This window comes from Bombina bombina, chromosome 6, assembly GCF_027579735.1.
Source record: "Bombina bombina isolate aBomBom1 chromosome 6, aBomBom1.pri, whole genome shotgun sequence".
In the NCBI taxonomy this organism is placed as follows: Eukaryota; Metazoa; Chordata; class Amphibia; order Anura; family Bombinatoridae; genus Bombina; species Bombina bombina.
The window spans coordinates 240,920,301-240,937,739 of NC_069504.1; positions in this window are offsets into that span (position 1 = coordinate 240,920,301).

A 17,439-nucleotide genomic window follows, 5' to 3' on the forward strand; every position below is an offset into this window, starting at 1 on the left:
ATGTCAGACATGTTTATACAGACTAGCAATGAGACTAGCAAGCTTGGAAAACACTTTAAATCAAGTTAACAAGGAAATATAAAAAACGGTACTGTGCCTTTAAGAGAAACAAATTTTGTCAGAATTTGAAAAACAGTGAAAAAATGCAGTAAATCAAACGAAATTTTTACAATGTATGTAATAGGCTAGCAGAGCATTGCATCCACTTGCAAATGGATGATTAACCCCTTAGTTCAAAAAACGGATCAAAAAAACGAAATACTTTTTTTTTTTTTTTTTTTTTTTTAACAGTCACAACCAACTGCCACAGCAAGCTGTGGTCCTACCTTCCCCAATAAACGACTTTGGAAAGCTTTTGAGCCCTTTAGAGATGTCCTATAGCATACAGGGGACTCCTGAGGGAAGCTGGATGTCACAGTTTGTAATTTTAACTGCACCAACTGTAACTTTTATACTATAACAGTGGAAAGCCTCAGTAAAACTGTTTCTAGTCAAAATTTAAGCCAGCCATGTGGAAAAAACTAGGCCCCAATAAAGTTTTATCACCAATGCATATATAAAAACGATTAAACATGCCAGCAAACGTTTATATTGCAATATCATAAGGGTATTACCCCTGGGAGTAAGCATGATACCAGTCGTTATTAAATCACTGTATTCAGGCTTAAAGGGACACTGTACCCAAATTTTTTCTTTCATCATTTAGATAGAGCATGACATTTTAAGCAACTTTCTAATTTACTCCTATTATCAAATTTTCTTCATTCTATTGGTATCTTTATTTGAAATGCAAGAAAGTAAGTTTAGATGCCGGCCCATTTTTGGTGATCAACCTGGGTTGTTCTTGCTGATTGGTGGATAAACTCATCCACCAATAAAAAACTGCTGTCCAGAGTTCTGAATAAAAAAAAAGCTTAGATATCTTCTTTTTAGAATAAAGATAGCAAGAGAACGAAGAAAAATTGATAATAGGAATATATTAGAAAGTGGCTTAAAATTGCATGCTCTATCTGAATCATGAAAGAAAATAATTTGGGTTCAGTGTCCCTTTAACTTACATTAATCCGGTATCAGCAGCATTTTCTAGTGTTTTCCATCTCTAGAAAAAAATATAACTGCACATACCTGATAGCAGAATAAACTGCACGCCATTCTCTCGCTGAAGTTACCTCATCTGTGTAATCCCCTCAGACATATGTGAGAATAGCAATTGATCTTAGTTACAACCTGCTAAGATCATAGAAACCTCAGGCAGATTCTTCTTCTATTTACTGCCTGAGATAAAATAGCACAACTCCGGTACTATTTAAAAATAACAAACTTTTGATTGAAGAAAATAAACTAACTATATTTAACCACTCTATCCTACAACATCCTAGCTTGTTGAGAGTTGCAAGAGAATGACTGACTATGACAGTTAGGGGAGGAGCTATATTACAGCTCTGCTGTGGGTGTCCTCTTGCAACTTCCTGTTGGGAATGAGAATATCCCACAAGTAATGGATGATCCATGGACTGGATACACCTTACAAGAGAAAAATATTTACAAACATTAGAAAAATATTACAACAATTTTAAACTAATTACACCTACTCTAAGTCCCCTAATAAAATAACAAAGCCCCCCAAAATAAAAAATGCCCTACCCTATTCTAAAATTAAAATAGAAAAGCTCTTTTACCTTACCAGCCCTTAAAAGGGCCCTTTGCAGGGCATACCCCAAAGAATTCAGCTCTTTTGCCTGTAAAAAAAAACATACAATACCCCCCCAACATTACAACCCACCACCCACATACCCCCTAATCTAACCCAAACCCCCCTTAAATAAACCTAACACTAAGCCCCTGAAGATCTTCCTACCTTGTCTTCACCATGCCAAGTATCACCGATTGCTCCAGGATCCGAAATCTTCATCCAAGCCCAAGCGGGGGCTGGAGATCCATCATCTGGCTGAAGTCTTCTATCAAGCGACGGCTGAAGAGGTCCAGAAGAGGCTCCAAAGTCTTCCTCCTATCCGGGCAGAAGAGTAGATCCGGACCGGCAACCATCTTCTTCCAAGCGGTGACAAGCGGCTCCATGTTGAAGACCTCCGGCGTGGATCCATCCTCTTCTTGCGACGTCCTAAGTCCGAATGAAGGTTCCTTTAAATGACGTCATCCAATATGGCGTCCCTCGAATTCCGATTGGCTGATAGGATTCTATCAGCCAATCGGAATTAAGGTAGGGAAAATCTGATTGGCTGATTGAATCAGCCAATCAGATTGAGCCTGCATCCTATTGGCTGTTCCGATCAGCCAATAGAATGCGAGCTCAATCTGATTGGCTGATTGGATCAGCCAATCGGATTGAACTTGAATCTGATTGGCTGATTCTATCAGCCAATCAGATTTTTCCTACCTTAATTCCGATTGGCTGATAGAATCCTATCAGCCAATCGGAATTCAAGGGACGCCATCTTGGATGACGTCATTTAAAGGAACCTTCATTCGGACTTAGGACGTCGCAAGAAGAGGATGGATCCGCACCGGAGGTCTTCAACATGGAGCCGCTTGTCACCGCTTTGAAGAAGATGGTTGCTGGTCCGGATCTACTCTTCTGCCCGGATAGCATGAAGACTTTGGAACCTCTTCTGGACCTCTTCAGCCGTCACTTGATAGAAGACTTCAGCCGGATGATGGATCGCCAGCCCCTGCTTGGGCTTGGATGACGACTTCGGAGCCTGGAGCGATCGGTGATACCTGGCATGGTGAGGACAAGGTAGGAAGATCTTCAGGGGCTTAGTGTTAGGTTTATTTAAGGGGGGTTTGGGTTAGATTAGGGGTATGTGGGTGGTGGGTTGTAATGTTGGGGGGGGGGTATTGTATGTTTTTTTTTACAGGCAAAAGAGCTGAATTCTTTGGGGCATGCCCCGCAAAGGGCCCTTTCAAGGGCTGGTAAGGTAAAAGAGCTTTTCTATTTTAATTTTAGAATAGGGTAGGGCATTTTTTTATTTTGGGGGGCTTTGTTATGTTATTAGGGGGCTTAGAGTAGGTTCATTAGCTTAAAATTGTTGTAATATTTTTATTATGTTTGTAACTTATTTTTTTTATTTTTTGTAACTTAGTTTTTTTTATTTTTTGTACTTTAGTTAGTTTATTTAATTGTATTTATTTGTAGGTATTTAATTTAATTTATTTATTGATAGTGTAGTGTTAGGTTTAATTGTAGATAATTGTAGGTAATTTATTTAATTAATTTATTGATAGTGTAGTGTTAGGTTTAATTGTAACTTAGGTTAGGATTTATTTTACAGGTAATTTTGTAATTATTTTAACTAGGCAGCTATTAAATAGTTATTAACTATTTAATAGCTATTGTACCTGGTTAAAATAATTACAAAGTTGCCTGTAAAATAAATATAAATCCTAAAATAGCTACAATATAATTATTATTTATATTGTAGCTATATTAGGGTTTATTTTACAGGTAAGTATTTAGCTTTAAATAGGAATAATTTATTTAATAAGAGTTAATTTATTTCGTTAGATTTAAATTATATTTAACTTAGGGGGGTGTTAGGGTTATGGTTAGACTTAGCTTTAGGGGTTAATACATTTATTAGAGTAGCGGTGAGGTACGGTTGGCAGATTAGGGGTTAATAATTGTAGGTAGGTGGAGGCGACGTTGTGGGGGGCAGATTAGGGGTTAATAAATATAATATAGGCGTCGGCGGTGTTAGGGGCAGCAGATTAGGGGTGCATAGGTATAATGTAATATTATAATATATATTATAATAATATAATGTATATATATATATATATATATATATATATATACAGAGAAATATGTGTCTACGCCTTTCTTCTGTGGAAATGTGATGCAATGATTATGGGGTCACAACTCCCCTATCCCCAAACACTTACTTCCAGGGACCTCAATCAATATGAGGTAAGTAGTCACCATTCAAAGTAAACCTCCATACAGAGCTGCAAACTCCAGATCCGCCAGATGATCAGTCAAGTGAACCAGAAGATGAATCAGTTGTGCTGTAGACTGAGGCAGTAAATCAAATCCCCACAGTGTAACTTGATATCTCGAAGCACATGTAAATGGAACAAACAAGAGGTCCAAAAATAGTGAAGTACGTATTTATTATAACCAAATCACATAAGACACAATTGCCAGCCCACTCACACAGTAAAACCTCAATCCATATGAGGTAAGTTAAAAGCATAAAATCATGAACCAATACAGTGGAGACAGGATTGTACAAAAAAACCTCAGAGTCTCTGATGACTCAAAGCATACCCGTACAGCATCCCTGACGCGTTTCAAAGTTGCCTTCTTCCTCAGAGGGATAGAAGTATGGCTTTAAAGCCGTACTTCTTTGAAACGCGTCAGGGACGCTGTACGGGTATGCTTTGAGTCATCAGAGACTCTGAGGTTTTTTTGTACGATCCTGTCTCCACTGTATTGGTTCATGATTTTATGGTTTTAACTTACCTCATATGGATTGAGGTTTTACTGTGTGAGTGGGCTGGCAATTGTGTCTTATGTGATTTGGTTATAATAAAAACGTACTTCACTATTTTTGGACCTCTTGTTTGTTCCATTGACATGTGCTTCGAGATACCAAGTTACACTGTGGGGATTTCAGGGGCTTAGTGTTAGGTTTATTTAAGGGGGGTTTGGGTTAGATTAGGGGTATGTGGGTGGTGGGTTGTAATGTTGGGGGGGGGTATTGTATGTTTTTTTTTTACAGGCAAAAGAGCTGAATTCTTTGGGGCATGCCCCGCAAAGGGCCCTTTCAAGGGCTGGTAAGGTAAAAGAGCTTTTCTATTTTAATTTTAGAATAGGGTAGGGCATTTTTTTATTTTGGGGGGCTTTGTTATTTTATTAGGGGGCTTAGAGTAGGTTAATTAGCTTAAAATTGTTGTAATATTTTTATTATGTTTGTAACTTATTTTTTTTATTTTTTGTAACTTAGTTTTTTTATTTTTTGTACTTTAGTTAGTTTATTTAATTGTATTTATTTGTAGGTATTTAATTTAATTTATTTATTGATAGTGTAGTGTTAGGTTTAATTGTAGATAATTGTAGGTAATTTATTTAATTAATTTATTGATAGTGTAGTGTTAGGTTTAATTGTAACTTAGGTTAGGATTTATTTTACAGGTAATTTTGTAATTATTTTAACTAGGTAGCTATTAAATAGTTATTAACTATTTAATAGCTATTGTACCTGGTTAAAATAATTACAAAGTTGCCTGTAAAATAAATATAAATCCTAAAATAGCTACAATATAATTATTATTTATATTGTAGCTATATTAGGGTTTATTTTACAGGTAAGTATTTAGCTTTAAATAGGAATAATTTATTTAATAAGAGTTAATTTATTTTGTTAGATTTAAATTATATTTAACTTAGGGGGGTTTTAGGGTTAGGGTTAGACTTAGCTTTAGGGGTTAATACATTTATTAGAGTAGCGGTGAGGTACGGTCGGCAGATTAGGGGTTAATAATTGTAGGTAGGTGGAGGCGACGTTGTGGGGGTCCGATTAGGGGTTAATAAATATAATATAGGGGTCGGCGGTGTTAGGGGCAGCAGATTAGGGGTGCATAGGTATAATGTAGGTTGCGGCGGTGTACGGAGCGGCAGATTAGGGGTTAATAATAATATGAAGGGGTCAGCGATAGCGGGGGCGGCAGATTAGGGGTTAATAAGTGTAAGGTTAGGGGTGTTTAGACTCGGGGTACATGTTAGAGTGTTACGTGCAGATATAGGAAGTGTTTCCCCATAGGAAACAATGGGGCTGCGTTAGGAGCTGAACACTGCTTTTTTGCAGGTGTTAGGTTTTTTTTCAGCTCAAACTGCCCCATTGTTTCCTATGGAGGAATCGTGCACAAGCACGTTTTTGAAGCTGGCTGCGTCCGTAAGCAACGCTGGTATTGAGAGTTGCAGTGGCGGTAAATATGCTATACGCTCCATTTTTGGAGCCTAACGCAGCCCTTCTGTGAACTTTAAAGCCGTACTTCTTTGAAACGCGTCAGGGACGCTGTACGGGTATGCTTTGAGTCATCAGAGACTCTGAGGTTTTTTTGTACGATCCTGTCTCCACTGTATTGGTTCGTGATTTTATGCTTTTAACTTACCTCATATGGATTGAGGTTTTACTGTGTGAGTGGGCTGGCAATTGTGTCTTATGTGATTTGGTTATAATAAAAACGTACTTCACTATTTTTGGACCTCTTGTTTGTTCCATTTACATGTGCTTCGAGATATCAAGTTACACTGTGGGGATTTGATTTACTGCCTCAGTCTACAGCACAACTGATTCATCTTCTGGTTCACTGATCATCTGGCGGATCTGGAGTTTGCAGCTCTGTATGGAGGTTTACTTTGAATGGTGACTACTTACCTCATATTGATTGAGGTCCCTGGAAGTAAGTTTGGGGATAGGGGAGTTGTGACCCCATAATCTTTGCATCACATTTCCACCGAAGAAAGGCGCAGACACATATTTTTCTGTATACATTCCTTGTGGAGGCAACTTGGGAGTCTTCACACACTTTTTTGTTCAGCTGCCTACCTTCTGATTCATTATATCTTGTGGATTTTTCTGTTTAAATTGTATTTAAATTTTGAATATATTGTGCTTACTATATATTATTAGTGACATTAGTTTATTGTTGCATGTGCCCTTGAGTGGCATATAGGATAGCGCGGCCATCATATCTTCTTTTTATAATATATATATATATATAAATATATATAAATATATGTATATATATACAGTATATATATATATATATATATATATATATATATATATATATATATATATATATATATATATATATATATATATATATATATATATATATATACACGGTAAAGGAAGGCACTCACTGGTCTTTACTTCAAAAAAACTTTAATAAGCGTGACGTTTCGGGGACACACTCCCCTTCCTCAGACAAAGAACAAACTGCAAGTGACTGGACATATAAAGCCAAACAAACCCCTCCCAGTGAAAATTGCGCCAAAATCATTACCATAGTGATCCTCAACAACATTCTAGTCATGTGATCAGTGTTACTAATGCAAATTAGTTGCAACCACTGCTGTTAAACAAACAATATGATATCCACAATAAAACATATTAAAAATCATATTAAGCATCAATTAAGCACAACATCAAAACACATGTGGACAAACATTATATTAAAGAGAAGCATAAACAAATAGCCATATAAAGTGAACAAAACAAACAGGTGTAATTATAAACATATACTAATGTGTTAGAGATTCTCCTAATCACAAAGTAAGTGAATGCCTGTGTGTCCCCTAGCACATGTGTTATATCTATGAATAAGTGTAATAGTGACTATATCAAAGTGTATATAATAGTGTATATAATCAAGATTATGTGCGCATTGTCAGCCCCCTGGATAACCTCAATATAAACTCTGATCAAACAACCTAATCTCTAGTATATCCCTATCAAATAATACTAAAAGATAATGTAATAAATACTAAGGGCAGAGTTACAAGACCGTAAATGATTATCACTTCAAAGAAGATAAAAATGCCGACTCTAAAGTGTAAGCAGAGTATTCATACTGCCTTATATAACAAAAATGAGATAAGGCAATGCGGCTATAAATGCAGCCTGAGATTCATATATCGATCAAAGTAGTGTTAAATACATTGTGGCGCAGCCATATCTAACTTATTTACTTAAGGAAGAACATACCCGATAATCTATTCTAACTTATTTACTTAAGGAAGAACACACCCAATAAACTATTATTGCTGTAATCGTGGCACAAACACCACATATCTCATACCTGAAATGACAGTGTGGCCGCCCGATGAACATCTAAGACGCACACAGCCGACACTGTGTGATGACGTCATGTGGCAACACTCTGTGTTATATACCAGGTAGCCATGGTGACGCTACACACTAATAGACTAGACCCGGTAAAACAAATACCCTTACTGTCGATACATAATAGGATCTCAGCCCTGCCGAGCCCAATAGAAGGATGAGTTCAATGAGTTCAATGCTAAGTCAGACTAACTCAAAGCGGCATATGTTAATACTGCAGCTATATGTATTAATACATGGTTGAATCCCTAACTAGAGTCACTGTATATACAACCATTAAGTACTCCCCAAATAGTGCTATAAGGCCTCAACAATAAAATATCAACATGAAAAATAGAACAGTATAAAACAAAAAATAAGATGAAATAGTAATAATTGGAAAATAAAAACTAAAATAATACTGCTAATAAATAAAACTGAATATAAATAATAATACAAATAATAATAATAATAAAAAATAATACAAATAAATAAATAAAAATAAAAATAAACATAAAAAATAAATAAATAAATAATATAAGATAAGTAAAATAAAATAATAATAATAATAATAAAATAATAAAAATAAAAATAAAAATAATAATAAGAAAAATAAATATACAAATATGAAAATGGAAAACAATATAGAATAAATAACTGAAAATAAATCACACCAGCAAAATAGAGATAAAAAGAAAAGAAAAGAAAAAACGAAAAAACAAAGAAAAAACAAAGAAAAAACAAAGAAAAAACAAACAAAACAAAAAAAACAAAAAAAAGAAGAAAAAAGAAAGAAAAAGGAAAGAAAAAAGAAAAGAAAAAAAAGGAAAGAAAAAAGAAAACAAGAAAAAAGCAAAAGGATGAGCAGGAAAACAAAGACAACCCCATAATGAGGAGACACCAAGACAAATTGAAGAGGTTAAATGTGGAGATGAATGGATCGTCAACTCTCATAGGTAGAGCTCAAAAGATAGAGTCATTCAATCTGTGTTCTAATATGTCTTCTTTATAGACATCCACTTGAATTCTATAAAGTTCTCCAATTATTTATAGGAAACAATGCCAATCTAAGTTCACATTCAGTCCATTCAGGCGTATGGTATTGAGACGGAAGATCCACTTGGATTCAACTTTCAGTAATTTATTGTCCCGGTCCCCACCCCTGGAGGGAATGGGGACATGGTCTATGATCTTAAATCTTAGATCCTGTACACTGTGTCCACTGATTGCAAAGTGGTGTGCCACCGGTTGTTCACTTCCGTGGTTTTTAATGGCTGTTCTGATGGCCGACCGATGGTTAGCCATGCGGGTGCGAATATCATCCACTGTTTTCCCTACATAGAATAAACCGCATGGGCAGTTGATCAAGTAAACCACATAGGTTGTGGTACAGGTCAAATAATGTTGTATCTTAAAGATTACATTTGTGTAAGGATGACGAAAGGTGGCCCCCGGAATCATTGCATGGCAGGTAGTGCAACCACTGCAGCGATAGCATCCCTTCTTATTCGAGGAAAGCCAGTTTTTTTTATCATAACAATGTTTGGGGTCTGTTATCACCAGTTGGTCCCTCAAATTGCGGTTTCTCTTGAACCCCACTCTTGGACTTCCCCATTCGCCAAACGGAAGACCCGTATCATCCTTGATGATATGCCAGTGGGTCCTTAGACACTGTCCTATGTTCTTAACATCTGGGCAGTATCTGGTTACAAATGTCATCCTTTGAGTATCATCCCTTGTGTGTCCCTCCTTGGGATCATCCTGTTCCCTCATGCATGCTAGGAGATAATCCCATTTGTAGCCCCTAGCCAAAAATCTCTTTGCCATTTCTTGTAGCTGTATTTTCATGACCTCAGTGTTACTGTTATTTCTGTTGACTCTTGTCATCTGGCCCCGTGGTATAGCCTTTAATAGTGATGTAGGATGGCAACTATGTGCATGTAGTACTGCATTCCTATCTGTAGGCTTCTGGTATAATGTCATTCCTACAGACATGCCATCTCGAAAGATACATAGATCCAGGAACTCCACCTTCTCTTCACTACAGCTCATTTTAAACTGAATGGGGTGGTTCAACCCATTAAAATGGTTGAACCACTCTTGTAGGGATTCCTTCGTGCCCCCCCAAACAATGAACAGGTCATCTATATAGCGCTGGTACATGATGACTTCTTTCTTCTGGAACACCTTCATGATCTCTTCTTCATAGTTTTCCATATAAAGATTAGCGAATGAAGGGGCAACATTCAAACCCATGGCGGTTCCCTTTATTTGGCAATAATACGAATTTTCAAATTTGAAATAATTCAACCTCAGGCTTAGCTCGAGAATCTGTAATAGGAAGTGTGCTGGTGGTCCCACATACGGGTATCTGCTCAAAGTTTTTGCTACCATTTTGATGCCTTCTTGTTGGGGTATAACCGTATAAAGGCTATTAACATCTGGTGTTGACAGGATCCACTCCTCTTCCATCCTAAAGCCTTTTAATTTGCCAATGAGGTCCATGGAGTCCCTGACATACGATCTCATATTTTTAACAAATGGTTGTAAAAAGAAATCAACCAATTGAGATAGTGGTGATGTAATAGAACCCCGAGCCGAGACAATTGGTCTCCCTGGTGGAAGTGATAGGTTTTTATGCACCTTTGGCAGGGTATATAGTATGGGACAGATAGGAAATTCAGTGATCAAAAATCCTCCAATTTCTCATCGATGTAGCCCTGCATAACTCCTTCTTTGACCAAGGTCTCAATTTCCTTCTGGAACTCCTTGGTTGGATTTCTTTGTAGTTGTTTGTATGTCATGGTGTCACTCAGTTGCCCCTTAATCTCTGATTGGTAGTATGAGTAATTCATAATCACTGTCGCACCTCCTTTATCCGCAGGGCGGATGATGATTTTGGAATCTGTGGCCAATGTTTTAATTGAGTCAAATTCTTCTCTAGTCAAGTTGTTTCGAAATCTTGATTTTGGTATCTCAGCAATATCAGTGTTGACCAACCGGGAGTATATCTTTATGCTAGGATTATAACTAGTCGGATCAAACTTGCTGGCTTTGCGAAAGGGAATGCCCATTTCTGAGTTTGAGCTGTTGAAGTATTCTTTGAGTCTTAATGACCGCTGGAATTTTTGCTGGTCAATCCACAAATCAAACGGGTCACTGGTTTTTGTGGGTACAAAGTTAAGTCCTTTTTTCAATAATTGAATTTCTGGTTCAGTCAGGGCCCGATCACTAATGTTGATAATTAAACTCTTGTTAGTTAGTGTCTCCGTGGATGTTGGTAGAGGAGTGGTGGTCTGCCTCTGACCACCTCTTCTTGGATGTGGCCTCCTCTTCCCCTGATGGCAGATCGAGTGGTCACCCCTAAAAAAGGCTGCTGTTGTTGATTGCCTCTAAATGGTCTTGTGTTCCCTCTGTATGGTGGTGTATGCCCCAGTGGGTATCGTTATCCGTACCAGAGCTGGTATCCACAGTCTGGAGATTTCTTCTAGTATATTGTCTGAATCTCCTCTGTCTCCTTGGGCGATAACCTCTGTATTCCCCGTCACCACTTGTCATCCACTTATAAACACTTTTTTCTTTGTGATCTTCGGTCACTGCTATGAACTTCCTATTTTTAAAGGAAATCAAGGCCTCTTTGTATTCCTTCAATTGTGTTTGTAGTTGATTTAACCAATCAGAGCTAGTATCACTTATCAGTTTCTGTGTGTTGATATTCTCATACTCCAATACTTCTTGCTTGAGTTTGTCAAGTTGGGTTCTCACCTCCTCTGTTACTAGAAGGATGAGGTCCAGAGAGCACTTATTTAAAATAGCGCACCACCTCCTACAGAATTCTGTGTTTGTTCTCCCAATGGTTGGAATGTTCTTAATGCGGAATCCCCATGGTATGAGCTTCTTCCGATAATAGTCTGAGAGGTAACTGCCATGCAGTTTTAGGTCAATTTCTTTTTTCTTCAATTTCAATAATGACAGAAAGATTGAATTACTAGAGTCAGTACTGGATTGTATATCCTCCTCTTGTTCAAATAATATACGTGCAGCGTCAGTGTCTGTAAACGATAAGGTCTGTGTATCCTCAATGCCAGTGTCTGTATCCATTGGGCTGTATCACAGTGCACAGTGCCGTGTGAAGTGGTAAACCAATAAAATAATATAGTAACCACAAACAAATGTGGTATACAAAGATAGAAGGACTGTTGAGGATAACCTCACTGGAAGAGGCAATCTAAAACTTGTGGGTGCTGCAATGTTTGATAAATATATGTAGATAGAGAGCACTCTGACTTTCCAAATCCTGATGCCAGGGTGCCAGCAGGTAAATATACACGGTAAAGGAAGGCACTCACTGGTCTTTACTTCAAAAAAACTTTAATAAGCGTGACGTTTCGGGGACACACTCCCCTTCCTCAGACAAAGAACAAACTGCAAGTGACTGGACATATAAAGCCAAACAAACCCCTCCCAGTGAAAATTGCACCAAAATCGTTACCATAGTGATCCTCAACAACATTCTAGTCATGTGATCAGTGTTACTAATGCAAATTAGTTGCAACCACTGCTGTTAAACAAACAATATGATATCCACAATAAAACATATTAAAAATCATATTAAGCATCAATTAAGCACAACATCAAAACACATGTGGACAAACATTATATTAAAGAGCAGCATAAACAAATAGCCATATAAAGTGAACAAAACAAACAGGTGTAATTATAAACTGTATATAAACTGTAACTCTGCCCTTAGTATTTATTACATTATCTTTTAGTATTATTTGATAGGGATATACTAGAGATTAGGTTGTTTGATCAGAGTTTATATTGACGTTATCCAGGGGGCTGACAATGCGCACATAATCTTGATTATATACACTATTATATACACTTTGATATAGTCACTATTACACTTATTCATAGATATAACACATGTGCTAGGGGACACACAGGCATTCACTTACTTTGTGATTAGGAGAATCTCTAACACATTAGTATATGTTTATAATTACACCTGTTTGTTTTGTTCACTTTATATGGCTATTTGTTTATGCTGCTCTTTAATATAATGTTTGTCCACATGTGTTTTGATGTTGTGCTTAATTGATGCTTAATATGATTTTTAATATGTTTTATTGTGGATATCATATTGTTTGTTTAACAGCAGTGGTTGCAACTAATTTGCATTAGTAACACTGATCACATGACTAGAATGTTGTTGAGGATCACTATGGTAACGATTTTGGCGCAATTTTCACTGGGAGGGGTTTGTTTGGCTTTATATGTCCAGTCACTTGCAGTTTGTTCTTTGTCTGAGGAAGAGGAGTGTGTCCCCGAAACGTCACGCTTATTAAAGTTTTTTTGAAGTAAAGACCAGTGAGTGCCTTCCTTTACCGTGTATATTTACCTGCTGGCACCCTGGCATCAGGATTTGGAAAGTGAGAGTGCTCTCTATCTACATATATAATATATATATATATATATATATATATATATATATATATATATATATATATATATATATATATATATATATATATATATATATAAAAAATAAATATATACTGAAGGTATGTTTATTCACAAGAAACTTTCTAGTATCATCTGACTCATTAATTCAGGTTAGCCTGTAGAACATGGCATTAGTTCAGAGCATCTGATACATGTAAATGTGAGCATGTTATCTGTGTATCTTTAAATCATTTTTTACAAATGGGGATATAATAACCATTTAATAACAGATGCTAAGTATAAAAAAGAACAGAGGAGCGCCTCATGTGCAGAATCATCAAACATATGTATAAACTTTGTACTATATGAGCCAAATGGGTACTCACATATTACTAAAGCACCCTGGTGTGCTAGTATGTGCACTCTGTAGATTTATAGGGTGTAACAGTTCACCCACCGCTGGAGATCCCTGTGTGCTACAATGTGTATATGAAACAGAAAATAGCACTACATGTGCAGATCAACCAGAGTATAACCATATATAAATTATCAATGTCAAATAGGTACTCACATGCTGACCAAGCACACCTATGTGCTGGTAGAGTTAGGCTGATACATTTTTTCAGGGCGTATCAGCTCACCCAATTAAGGTTCTCCCAAAGATCAGAATCCAGGTGCAGGATAAGACTAGTAACCTGATTCCAGTAGGTAGTCAGTGAACACAAGCAGGTAAGGTGTTTCCACTCAACTTAGATTTTTAAAAATTATATTTATTAAAAAAAAAAGTGTTTAAAAACAAGTACAAGTAGTGGAATAGGGGTATCCAAATATCCCCCAATAAATGCAACGTGTTTCTCTGCACTATACGGCCGTTTCATCAGGCATAGTGTTCACCTTACCAGCAAACCTGCTTTTTATAGCTACCTATGTAAACATCTAAGGTTGCAAATAATATATCAAACAATAAACATATTAAGCAGCAATAATAGAGAGCAGTATATACATTACAAAAACAAAATATCACAAATAACAGATGTACATTTCATTTAACATCTCATATTTCATTGGCACTTTCACCAGTTAAAACGATTAAAATAACACTATTTCATTCATTTTTGTCTCATAAATATTTCAATTCTTTCATCCCCTAAACAGTCATGGGATCCTCCCTCCTTATATATCTTTATGCATTCCATATGTAGGATATAGGATTATGGGTATAAGATTCTCTCTATATATGTAGGATATAGGATTAAGGGTATAATATTCTCCCTCTATGTGAATGCGAACAATAATAGTGTTAGTCAGTCTAACCGTTACATTTATTTTCTGTTGTCAATCCTTTGTGAATTTTCATAACTGGCTTTTGTCTGTCTGTACTGGTTGAATCCTACCTTTATTTCTCTCCGGCAGTTTACACTCATCGGTGCTCCTTTTGCAAGAGCAGGATATTAAAAGTTTGTGTCCATATTGTATATACAATGAGCATTATTGACTTCCGTATTTTGTTTATTTACTTGATCTTAACCCACCTCTAAGTGTAACATTACACTTAACCTATCAGATCCATTTGTATGTGTCTTGACGAGTATCCTATCGATTAAAAGGGGGTGTGTATTAGTATGTGTATCCTATCAGATCGAGGGTGTGTGTCCTCACTGCCACCCATTGCATCTCCAAGTATACGTGATTAGCCATTCTCCACGTCACTCCTCAATGAAAGTGTGTGATTGGTACCCACAAAATAGTCAACAATATGCATCAAAATAATTCTTACGCTTTTCCCTTTGTCATCATAAAGATACATGATCACCATATTTGGCAACACTGTACACTGCATCACAATCCGAAGCCCACTACTACGAGTTAGAGAGTTCAGTTACAATCTCACTACTCTGGCGTCTCCACAGCGAGAAAGATTTGACAAGGCACCAAAAAGACAAAGTGTCAGAGCAGTACAAGCTCAATGGACTAGGGACATTTGTGCACGACACCACTCTGCACCGTCTATTCCAATCACCATTAACCCATATGTAACAATATCCTAAATCCATATCGATCCACACCCTAGATACCGTAATACACTGTGTCTTATAACATGCATGGTTTCTCATAAACCAACCAATTAGCGCCAATTCTAGAGAGATACTGATTATATAATTAGAACAGTTGTAAGAACAATTATAAAAATAAAAATAAGTGTGAATTAAATTCTACTACTAGATAACTAGTCTATAAGTATAAACTCAATACCCAATACTACGTGTATGAGTGTAAAATATAATACATTAAATAAGTGAAACTATATTTGTATATGTGTTGGTGTGTGAAGTGTAAATGAATAAATAACCTATAAAAGAAAAGTTCCATAACTAATTGTAATAGTGCAGTATAAACAGACTCCTATATTGATCACACAATTATGTGAATACCCTATGAAATGGGAGCTCCATGACTACTTATAATAGTGTAATAAACGCAGACTCCTAAATTGATCATTGTCAATACTTTAAATATTTACATAAGTGTGATGTAATACAAATGTTTACCAACTTTCTGTCAATTTCTAGTGTCTTTTAATATACCTATATGTTATTTATATATATATATATATATATATATATATATATATATATATATATATATATATATATATAAATATATATATATATATATATATATATGTATAGTATCTGTGGACACATGCGAGACTCTATTCGACACCTATACATACTACATTAGATATATAACTTGTATGCTAATAATAAATATATCAGTGTGACCAAGTGCTATATTATAGTAATCCCCTACATAATGATGAAATAATCATAATTATAATAAACTCCCTATATTACTAAATCTAATGACTATATCTATTGACTTTAAATGTACCTGTATGTTATATATATTTTATCTGTGAGCACCTGTGAAACTATGCTCACCACCTATATATACTACATTGAATATATGTCTTGTGTGCTAATACTAAATATATCAATATGACCAAGTGCTACATTATAGTAATCCCCAACCTAATGATAAACTAATAATAACGATAATATACTCCATATATTTCTATATTTTTAATGTGATTATATACTTTCTTTTAACAATTGATGGAATATCAGAATTAGGCTACCATACATTTATTTCTATAAATTAAATCTGTGAACTCAAATGGTGTTTTTAATATGTGCAATGTTCTATTAAAGTAGGACCTGGGGAGATATTGCCACTAATATATATTCCCACCTAAAGGTCTACAATACAAGTGGTGTGTGATGACCTATCAAATAGTCCAAATGTGAACTAAATGTCACTGATGTATTTCCGAGAGAATAGGGACTACCCACCTATAAATCTAAGTACATGAAATTTGTGATGTTGACTTTTGCTGATAGGTCATAACAAAAGGTCAACAATCCTCTTAACCTTACCCTTATTATAATAATCCCATAATTTTCTACATGCATAGTCTAACATACTAATAGTTCACAAATCTCATTCCGAAAGGGCCCGGGAGCACAATCACATATAGGCTGCCGTATCAACCGCTGTATTTTTCTTGGAGTCATGCAACAGTAGTATCTACATACAATACAATATTAAGTCCACTAAAGTGTGATTTAAGCCACAGTTATATCCCCATAAATATCCACATCCATAATAATAGTGGTATTGTTTTCTTACTATAAAGTATAATAACCAAAATCATCCATGGTAGTATCTGCATATATTATTATGTCCACCAAAATATAGAATTCGTTACAGACACTCCCCCATATACAACCACATCCATGATAAGAGTTATATTATCTTCTTGACTGTGGAGAGATATAGCGAAAAATCCACCGACATTAAGGATCACTATTTAATGTCCACTCATTGAGTTGTAACCATCAGATGTTACATTTCCAGTTTGTAATAATCACAAAGTCACAAAACCACAAAACACCAAATACCACTAAAAGGCAGCTAAATCTATAACTTCGTTTAAGTCAGAGGGGAACAGAGATTGAAACCTAAATATGCAATAGGTCTCCCTCTGGCATAAGCGAACGTACCTATTTGTGCCTACAGTATGTGAGATATGTTCCAGAGGGATGATCTTAAATGTGTGATGGCCTCCATTGTGTTG